General features: G+C 37.7%; 1 protein-coding gene across 1 annotated transcript in view; it reads right to left on the bottom strand.

Annotated features, from left to right (window-relative positions):
- Window positions 1-94, bottom strand: part of Tbc1d12 (TBC1 domain family, member 12) — a gene marked incomplete in the record, with an annotated part of 102,988 nt that extends 102,894 nt beyond the window's left edge. The window contains 1 exon segment of the mRNA XM_013506205.1: window positions 1-94.
- Window positions 95-10,733: the final 10,639 nt, after the last annotated feature.

The following is a 10,733-nucleotide window of genomic DNA, read 5'->3' as shown; positions in this document are numbered from 1 at the left end:
GGCGGCGGACTCGGAGCCACACGCTCGCCCGGAGAACAGCCGTGGGCGCAGGGTCCGCGGCCGCGGCCGCCGCAGCCTCCCCAGACCCACCCCTCCCACCCGCGGGGACAGACTCTGGAGAGGGCGGGCACGCGCCCGGGCTCGCGCACGCGCGAAAGCCGGTCGGGAGCAAACCGGGAGCTGGCGATTCCTCGAACCATAGAGACGGCAGCTAGAGAGCCCCGGGCGGCCCGCGTGGGATCAGCGGTGCGGGTGGCGGAGGCTGGTTGGCGCACTCTGGATGACAGCTCTGAGAGAAGCGCAGGCATTGCTCGCTTAGCGAAAACTCACTTGGCGCCCTTCATTTCGGGGAGTGAAATAGAGTGTTAACGTGGTTAAGCCCTTCCAGCTCTAACTGGTCACCAGTCAGCTTTATGATCAGCAAAGCGGAAGCCCATTGCCATAGTCCAGGATTTCATCGCCCCTCGCGACACCCTCCTTTCTCTATTCCACCCTGCCAAGGTTATCTTTCTTATCTAGCACCACGTTTCCACATTGTTTCTGTTGTAACCCAAGAGTGGAGAGAGTACATTGAAGTAAAGAAGGACTATTATTAACCCTGTGATAAAGGGATGACCATTGAGCGAAATGAAATGTACTTAAAATAGAAATCAGGGGGCCATTCACTGGGGAGCCGCTTCTGTCCCTCTTAGACAGAAGCTTTCTTTCTGTCAATAGAGACTTTCTAATATGAACCTCAAAAAAGAAATCACAAGACATAAGTAATTAGACAAGTGAGCAGGGAGCGGGACTAACATAAAGCTGTGAGAATGGAAATTCTGTAGTTTGAAGAAATGGGAAACTGGGTTGCGGAAAAAATTGATCAATATGGAAAGTACATCTAGTAAAGACTGACAGTAGCTAACATATAGTTGGAGGTCCAAAACGGGTGAGGACTGAGATTTGGAAATGCAGGTTAAGTAGTCATCTGCATTAAAAAAAAAAAAACAAAAACCTAGATGAATCATGAGTGACATCGCTCCAACAGAATAAGGCTAGGGGTGGGGCAGAGACCAAGGGTGTCATTATTTCAGCAGACACAAAGAAATTGTATTACAAAAGACTTAAGAGGCACTAATTGTGGGTAAGATTAAGAAGCAAATATGTTCTAGCCCTGTGTCAATGAAAGGGAGGACAGAGATTGGAGAAAAAAGCAGTAGAAAAAGCAATATTGTCAACCCTTTAAAATTTTATATAAATGTATATATATATACACACACATACATAAAAGACCTGTATGTTGAAAAAGTGAAATGTGGATAAAATTGGTATCCGGGTACATACCCTATGGTTTAAGAAATATCAAGGGTCTGAAGGCCCTAAGAAGTCCAAGTGGCAAGGGCGTTTATTGTAAAGATCTTCAGAAAGAAGAAATGACTTCCAGGACACAGTGAAAAAGTTAATATAGGAAGAGAGAGAAAAAATACTTAGGAATCAACTGGGTTTGGTGGCACACACTTGTGATCTTAGCGCTTGGGAAGCTGAGGCAGGAAGATGACCAAAAAAAAAATCTTTATCTTCAGCTTAGCAATTTTGGTCTTTTCTGCCAAAGAATTTATACTCTTATTTTTTCCTGTGGTTAAAACTTTCCTAATTTATTAACCTATACCTTTCTTTTTTTAAATTTTTTTTTACCGGTACCGGGAATTAAACTCACCGCTGTGCTTGCCAGGCAGGCGCTACGCCCTGAGCTAAATCCCCAGCCCCTAACCTATACCTTTCTAACTACTATATTTCTTCTATGAAATCATACTATTATCAAGCTCCAGTTTCTCTTAAATGGTTTCTTTTATTTATCTCCCTCGTCTCCCATGGTCAACAACAGCAAAGATTTTATGAACCAAGACAGCTCATGTGACTACCATTTTCTCAATGCAGAGTTCAAAACTTTTTTAAATTTTAATTTTTTAAGTGCATGTTGGCAGCACATAATAATTACATTCGTTGCTGGGAATAGTACATGTATATATCTCAATTCTTCTTTCCATTCCCCTCCGTGTCCCACCCTCAGTTTTGTAGCCCCAGGAGCATCATGGCAATGATGTGTAAAAGGAGCGTACTGGGGCTGGGGATTTAGCTCAGCAGCACAGCGCCTGCCTGGCAAGCGCAAGGTCCTGAGTCTGATTCCCGGTACTAGAAAAGAAAACAAGGAGCATACTGAAGAGTGTACACAGCCCACATCTGTTCTTTAGAAGTATTTCTATTGATGAACTATTAATTTTAATTTTATGAGTTTTATTATAGTAAACAATGAGTACTTAACCGGAAAAAAATATCAAAAAATAAGGATTGAATTTTTACTATCTATTGAGTGTATATAAAAAAGCATCAGAATTTTCAACATCTACTTTTTTTGCTGTACAAAGTCTAAAAAATAAAAACAGAAATAAATTCCTATATGTTTATTTGCTTTTCTGTCTTTTTGAGGCACAGTTTCCCTGTGTACTTCAGACTGGCTTTGAACTCACTTTGTAATCCAGGCTGGCCTCAAATTTACAGTGATCATCCTGCCTCAGCCTCCCACGTGTTGAGATTACAGACCTGCTCCACCACGCCCAGCCAACAAATTCCTGTATGAACTACAATGAAAATACCAATAGAACTCTACAACAAAAACAGTGTTTGCTTCTATTATCACACCCAAAGCAGTCTTTACACAAAACAACTGTACATTCCACACACACACACTGACAGCACATGTGCTTAGCTTTCCTGTTTCTTTTGTAAGACATAATCTTTCTGGTCTTGCTGTTTTGTCAGGAGCTTCTTAGTGTAGAGTGCACTTAGCAGGAAAATAAGATATTAATAAAATAAAATATCAAATATGTAATGAGTGCTTAGACATCAACATTTTCATATCAGCTGTTTACTTGGTAAAAAAAAACTTAAAGATAGGGGCTGGGGATTTAGCTCAGTGGCACAGCGCCTGCCTGGCAAGCACAAGGTCGTGAGTTTGATTCCTGGTACCAGAAAACAAACAAACAAACCCCCCCCCAAAAAAAACTTAAAGATAACATCAGAAATAAATACCTATACAAACTGCAATGTAAATACAAACAAGAGTGTACCAAAGAAATCTTTGCTTCAATTGTCACACCCAAGGCAGTCTTCACGTATGAAAACTGTGTGTTTCATGCACAAGTATTTCCTATCCTTTTTCGTAGAGCACAGCTGACATCTTTTGGCTTTTCCTGTTGTGATAGCAAGTCTTTGAGATTATGAACCTGCCTGTTCACCTGTGAGCTTCACCAATGTGCACCACATTTTTTTTTTTACATAGTTCGCTAGGCAAAAACATTTTGTTTTTCCTCTGCTGTAAATGATCTCTTATGAGTTCCAGTCCCAATCCTCTAAGAAAATTTCTCGATGATATACTCTGCACTTGTTATTTTCTTTGTAAACTGTCAAACTGCTCATGGCACACATGTTTAGGATCAAGTAAAACACAACTATTGGCTAACACTTTGTGTTTTGAGTGACATTGTTGCTTCATAACTCATCAACAACATCTAGTCCACCTTTGGTTTTGTTGAAAAAAGTTACCATCTTCAGTTTTGTCTAGATTTTTGTCAATTTTTCCATGATGATGCAATGTTGACATCAGCAGTACCAGTTTGTTTTTCTTTGCCATGTATGAGGCCAATGTTATATCTTTTTGAAATCCAAAGATTGTACTACACATGTCTCTACTTTAATATTGCAACCTTTCATTGGGAATTTCTTCTTTGTTCTTGTGTACAGTTCCTACACTGATCCACTTGTGCTCTGGTAACAAATGTAACATCAGTCAATCGGAAACTGGTAAACCAATTTCAAATGTCACATTCCAATTAGTTTGGAAAATGGGAGCAATAAATCTGTTTGCAACATCATTTGGTTCATTACTTTATAAATAAAGACCTAGGGTTGAGTTCCAGGATAAGTCTCTAAATTGAATGTATAGGGCCAGTGGCACAAGTGCCTGCCTGGCAAGTACAAGATCCTGAGTTTGATTCCCAGTACAAAAAAAAAAGTATATGTTGGGCCTGGGATGTAGCTCAGGGGCTGGGGATATAGCTCAGTGGCACAAGTACCTGCCTGGCAAGCACAAGGTCTTGAGTTCAGTTCCTGGTATCAAAAAAAGTGTATGTCTGCATCTAGAAGAGCATATATTTTTATACTGTGTTTTGAAGGCTTTGGGCATATACTGCCTAAAGCTACAGCAACCAGGTTTTTTACATGCCATTGTGCTGAACTGGACTACTTCTACAAGAAGACTCTAAACAAAACTTTTTTTTTTTTTTTGGTTTTTCTCTGGTACCGGGAACCGAACTCATGACCTTGCACTTGCCAGGCAGGTGCTTTTGCCGCTGAGCTAAATCCCCAGCCCCTAAACAAAACTTTTAAAAAAACTAACCCTAAATGCAAGAAATTTAACAATGAGCATTTCACGGATCAAACTCATCTGCTGCTACTTTAGAGCTCTTGTACACACCTTGCCATTCATCTACAAGTGGATGAACACCTAGATGGGTTCCTGTTTTCCCCAGGCACAACTACTGTGAGCCACACCTGGATTCCATTATGGCAAATTAAATGTTTGCAGAACAGAAAGATGGTATAGGTGTATTTTAACCCTATGATGCTCAGGGATATACACACAGAAATGCCACATGGACCCTTTAAAAATCTCAGTTTGGCACTTTTGCAGAGGTGTATACACCTTGCTGTTTGTTGTACCAAGTGAGTGAACATGAAGATTGCTTCCAGTATCCCTCAGGCACAGCTGTTTAAATGCACAGCCAGCTACCATTATGCTAAAGTATATAATTCCATTACAAAGGTATGGACTGGGTTATGGTAACCCACAATAATGCCCCAAGGGCATTATTTTTTGCCAGCATCAGATTCATTTGTTTTATGAGTCTTTAGCTAATTAGTTATCATAAACATAGATCAACAGCAAAATTGACAGGCCAGAAACATGAAAAAAAATAAGACGATTATACTAAATCAAGGTATACTTTTAGTACATTGTCTATGCTACATTACAACAAATTTTTTTCTCTTTCTTTTTTTCCTATTATCTATCTTTTATTTTGTACTTTACTTATATATTGGGCTTCTCATATGAGAGAAACCATTCGTATTCAGGCTTGTGTGTCTGATACACTTCACTTAACATTATGGTCTCAATGGGCTGGGGATATACCTCAGTGGTACAAACGCTTGCCTGGCAAGCGCAAAGTCCTGAGTTCTGTTCCTGGTGCCAAAAAACAAAAAAACAAAACAAAACAAAACAAAACAAAACAAAAACCTTAAGCCATTATGGTCTCAAGGTGCATCCATTTTCCTATAAATGACTTGACTTTATCTTTCTTTGTGACAGAGGAGTACCCATTGTGTGTATGTACTACATTCAAAACTAAACTCTGGCTGGGTATGGTGGTGCACATATCCCAGCACTCAAAAGGCTGAGGGAGGAGGATTGCTGTGATTTGAAGGCCATCCCAGGTTGCATAGTGAGTTCAAGGTCAGTCTTATCTACATAGTGAGATACTGTCTCAAAAAAAAACAACACATAAATAAGATACTGGTATATTTTGTAAGTCAAAAGAGGCTTTTCTGATAAGAGAAGATATTTTCAATCTCTGCTGTAAAATATTAGCAGTGAAAATAATGAAAATATTGGTATACTTATATTCCTACATTTTCTAAGAGAATTTGACTTATATCAAAATTATCAAAGTGTGTATAATAGGCCTTATTCCACATATAAGGCCCATTCTCCATTATTGATGTGTGAAATAGTACCATGATTCCATATTGTTATTTTGCTATCATTAAAGTATAAATATGCCCCCTCCCCTAAAAAAGAGCTCAAAGCTCTTCATAGCCTTCTTTAATCATCAACTTTTTCTTGCTGTACTGGTCTCCCAAACAGTATCTAAATATGCCTTACCTTCTGTAGTGTTAAGTCACCATTACCACTTACCTATCTTTAGAACAATTTTTCTCAAACTTGTTTGCACATTAAAAACACTTAGGAAGCAGTCAGGTGTGGTGACACATGCCTGTAATCCCAGCACTTGGGAGGCTGAGGCAGGAGGATCACCAAAAGTTCGAGTCTAGCCTGGGCTACATAGTGAGCTCAAAGCCAGCCTAAATTACATAGCATAGTCTCAAAAAACAAAAGCAAAACCAACCAAACAAACAAAACACTTAGGAAGTTTTAAAAAATACTGATGCCTGAATTGAGTGCAGTGGCACACACCTGTAATCCCAGCACTCTGGGAGACCGAGACAGAAGGATCCAGAATTTGAGCCAACCTGGGAATTTAGCAACTTTAAAAATCCTGTTTCAAACCAGGTGTGGTGGTGCACAACTGTAATCCTAGCACTCAGGAAGCTGAGGCAGGAGGATAGTTTCGAGTTTGAGACCAGCTTGGGCTACAAAATGAGCTCAAGTCCAGCCTAAACTGTAGAGCGAGACCCTGTCTCAAAAAGACAATAATAATAATAATAAATAAAAATAAAAATCCTGTTTCAAAAAGTACTTATTCTGAGCAAGATCAGTTAAATCAGTATCTCTGGAGATAAAAACTCAGTAATCATCATATCTATCTACCTATCTATCTATCTACCTATAAACATTTCAATCTATTTTATTAAAACTTTGTCCATTGTTCTACTGTTGTTTTTGGTCGGGGTTTTTTTTTTTTTTTTCTATATTTTTAGCTGTTTCTTCTAAGTACTCTTTTGGGCAGTTGTTTAATCTAAATGTAGCAGCTTCTTATTCTCTTAGACCAGAGACGAAATCTTCATGACTAACACCATTTTTGGTCTGCCTAACCAGCCTCGCCACCCACTTGTCTCCCAGATTGTCTGGACCAGTCATACTGGTCTTTTTTTCTTCTATTTACTACAGCTCTCCTTCTGCAAGTTTCTTCTGCATGCAGATGTGCTGTGTGATGATCTGCATCTTGTTATATAAAGTTTTTTCTACCTCTCCGCCTTATATCACATTTCACTTTTCCTCACTCATCATATGTCAAACACATTATCTTTTTCTTTGTCCCTAGAATTCTGAGCTGCGCCCCCTTGCCCTATATCTTCATGTAGATTAGTGACCCTTGTCTGGAGAAATCTTCTCCACCTTGACAATCTGGCTCTTTCTTCAGGACTCATTTTTAATGTCTCCTTCCCAGAAGAGCTTGCCCTCCTCGTATTGCTTCCACAGTAACCTTCTTCTTCGCAGTCACATCTTCTTAGCAATAGTATCTAGGGATGCCAGGCACATGATAGTTGTTCAATAAACATGAATTTTAAAAAATGAATAAATGGATATGTAAAACTATGATATTCATAGTATCAAAATACATCTCTACTACTCAGGAAATTCCAAACTCAACAACGTAAGCACTTGTAATCCTCATAACCATAGTTCAGAAACTGCCTTGCGCTGATTCCTATTTTTACTTTTAAGTGTATCCAATTTTTATCATCCATGAATGAGCAAATGCTTAACCTAAAACCATTTGTTTTTGGTCAGTATGTACTAGTGAAACCTAAAATAATCATAGGTTGTCTTTAGTCTACAGTGATCTGAAAGCTATGAGTCTTTGATGATGAACAGATTAAACAAAAGTGTGGTGAGTATGTATCTCTATGAAAACTGGCTGACAAGAAAAAATGAAGATTCAAAGAAAGATCTGTAAGGCAGTGGGAATGTACAATCTGTAAAACTATGCAATTTGGTTTGTTACTGAAATCTTCTTCAACAAATCTTCTTCAACTTCCATAAATACTTTACATTCCATGCATTCCTGGTACAACCCTAACTGGTAAAAGACAGTGAGTAGGACTAAAATTGTGGATTATAATTAGATAACAAATATTGAAAGGATGTATATTATAAATTAACTCAGCAGTGTGAAATATGTGTGGGAAATGAATGATAGTAAGATCACAGAGCAGCTGTTGTTTGGTAAACCACAATGGAACAAGCTGCAAATCATGACAGGGGAAATGCTTTAAAAATGCACGCTGATCCTTCAGTAAGTAAAGTAAGTAAGTAAACTGATACTACATATTAAGAGGCACTGCAATTCTAGTCCTGGAAATTTGTCATTAGGAAATAAAAGAATAAAATGAAAGATGTACAAAGATGTTTACAGCAAAATGTTTTAGAACTAAAAATTAGATATTATTCAGTCAATAATATGAGAAGTACAGACAAAACTAAGTATATCAATGAACCATCATGAAAGCAATTAAGATGACAGAAAAATAGGGAAGTTTTACAAAGTAATAATAAAGAATAGAATCTGGGAATGGTGGCATATGACTATGATCCCATTTATTTGGGAAGCTGAGGCAGGAGAATCACAAGTTTGAGGCCAGTCTGGATAACTTAGCAAGACCCTGTCTCAAAATAAAAATGAAAATAGGGCTGGGGATGTAGTTCAGCACTTGCTGGATTCAATCTTCAGTACTGAAAAAATCAATCAATCAATCAATCAATAAGCACAGTTGCATGCCATTATTACATTAAGGTATAAAACTGTATATCTAGCTTGATAAACATTGAAAAAGGGTAGATATGAAAAGAGAATGATGGATTTTTAAATTTTTTATACTTTTTAATAATATTTTAAAATTGATTAATGTTAACTCTTTAAATTGCTTAAATGTTAATTGCAAATGCAAGTGTTAATTGCAAATTTGCAAAGATGTACAAAATATTTTAAAATTCTCTTCATTTAGATTCACTAGATTTTAACATCTAACATAATTACAATACAATGATAAAAATCAGGAAATTAATGGTCATCTGATACTTTACCTGTTCTCCAGACCTTATTCAAGTGTTTTATTTTATTCTACTACTGTTGTGAGTACAAGATCAAACATTCCATTTAGTTTTCATGTCTTCTTCTACCTCCCCAATGTAGGACAGTTTCTCAGTGTTTGTCTCAGTGTCTGTCCTAAGGCCACCTTCATAGTCATACTTCAGTTTCACGCTCTTGTGCAGTTGCACAGGGCTTTATATTTGTGGCTTCATGCTCTGTGCTTTTATCTTGAAATTCTTAATCATTGCTGAAGAAGGAATTTTACATTTTAATCTGAACTAGTCTCTGTATACATGTAACACTAAAGGTTATACACTCCTCACCTGCTGATCCTGTAAAATTTGACACTTTTTTTCCCCTTGAGACAGGGTCTCACTATGTAGTTCTGGCTGACCTTGACCTCATGGAAATCATCCTGCCTCAGTCTCCTTGGTTTTGGGAAAACAGGTATATGCCAGTACATCTCACCAACTTTGACACTGGAGGGTTGGCCAGTTATTTTGTGAGCTAGCCCTGAATTTTCTTTTGTCTAATAATTCCTTATAAATAAATTCAGGTTATATTTATGTTTGTGTTTTTAATGTATCAATTTTAAAAAGCAAATTTAATTTCAAATTTTTAATAAGTAAATTAATTTAGGATATGTATTTTTGGTGAGACTATCATACAATACGTTTGCATCATTCCCCGTATCAAGAGGCATACAATTTTGATTTATCTCCATACTGAGGATATTAACTTTGATAACTTAGTGAAGATGGTGTCTGCCAAGTTTCTGCACTGTAAAATTATTATTATTTCCTTTTTAGCAATTTTGTGAACAGATTTTTTCCTTTTTTTTTTTTTTTTGTCTTTTTGAAACGGAGTCTCACTATGCAGTTCAGGCTGGACTTGAGCTCACTTTGTAGCCCAGGGTGGTCTTGAACTTGCAATGATCCTCCTTTCTCGGCCTCCTGAGTGCTGGGATTACAGGCATGCACCACAACACCTGGGATTTGTGAAAAGATTTTTGTGTTTATTTTTATAAAGGACAAATATGATGTAGAATGTTGTTTTAAAGTTTGTATTCAGGGGAAAGTATTTTAAGATAAATATATTGTATCTGTTTCTCCTTTTTTTGTGCCTGAAACATTTAGTAATATGATGTTTGCCAAATGGTGTCTACTTTCATATTCTTTCTACATTTATTTGAAATTCTGTGGTATGGAAAAGCTTTCTATTTCCTTCCACTTATTTATCCATTCATTTATTTGAATTAGAGCAGACTAATAGATTCTTATTTTATTCTGTGGTATAAAATACCAATATTATAATAGCTGCTGTCTTTCATATCCTATATCTGACATCAGATCTAGGCTGTCCTGTCAAAACTCTGCTTGATCTTGTGCTAGCAGAATAGAAGATAGGATTCTCTGATTTGTACCAGATGCAGGGCTGAGAAGCTGTTCTAAGCAAATGTGCTGGCCATGATTGACAGGTTGTGCCCACTTGCACAGCTGGTTGTTGTCTACCTACATAAAAATTCTCCACCATTTCGTAAGTGGTAAGAAATAAAAATTGTGTTTGAATTGCAGTGGTTACCAAAGTCTCAATAAAAATGCTCAATATGATAATCATTGGCCCTGACTTTGGTGGTTTAAAAAATCTCCTTTTCAGGCCGGGGATATAGCTCAGTGGCATAAGCACCTGGCTGGCAAGCACAAGGTCCAGAGTTTGATTCCTGGTACTGAAAAAAAAAAAAAAAAATCTTTTTTTCCCCAGTGCTGGAGATTGAACCCAGGGCCTTTGCCATGACAGGCAAGTGCTCTACCACTGAGCTACACCCCTAGCCCAATGTCTACAATTCTTTTTACACTACTCCTT

The sequence above is a fragment of the Chinchilla lanigera genome, unplaced genomic scaffold (assembly GCF_000276665.1).
Source record: "Chinchilla lanigera isolate Chin_1 unplaced genomic scaffold, ChiLan1.0 scaffold00106, whole genome shotgun sequence".
In the NCBI taxonomy this organism is placed as follows: Eukaryota; Metazoa; Chordata; class Mammalia; order Rodentia; family Chinchillidae; genus Chinchilla; species Chinchilla lanigera.
The sequence above is the reverse complement of the archived record's forward strand: the minus strand, read 5'-3'. Positions and strand labels throughout refer to the sequence as shown.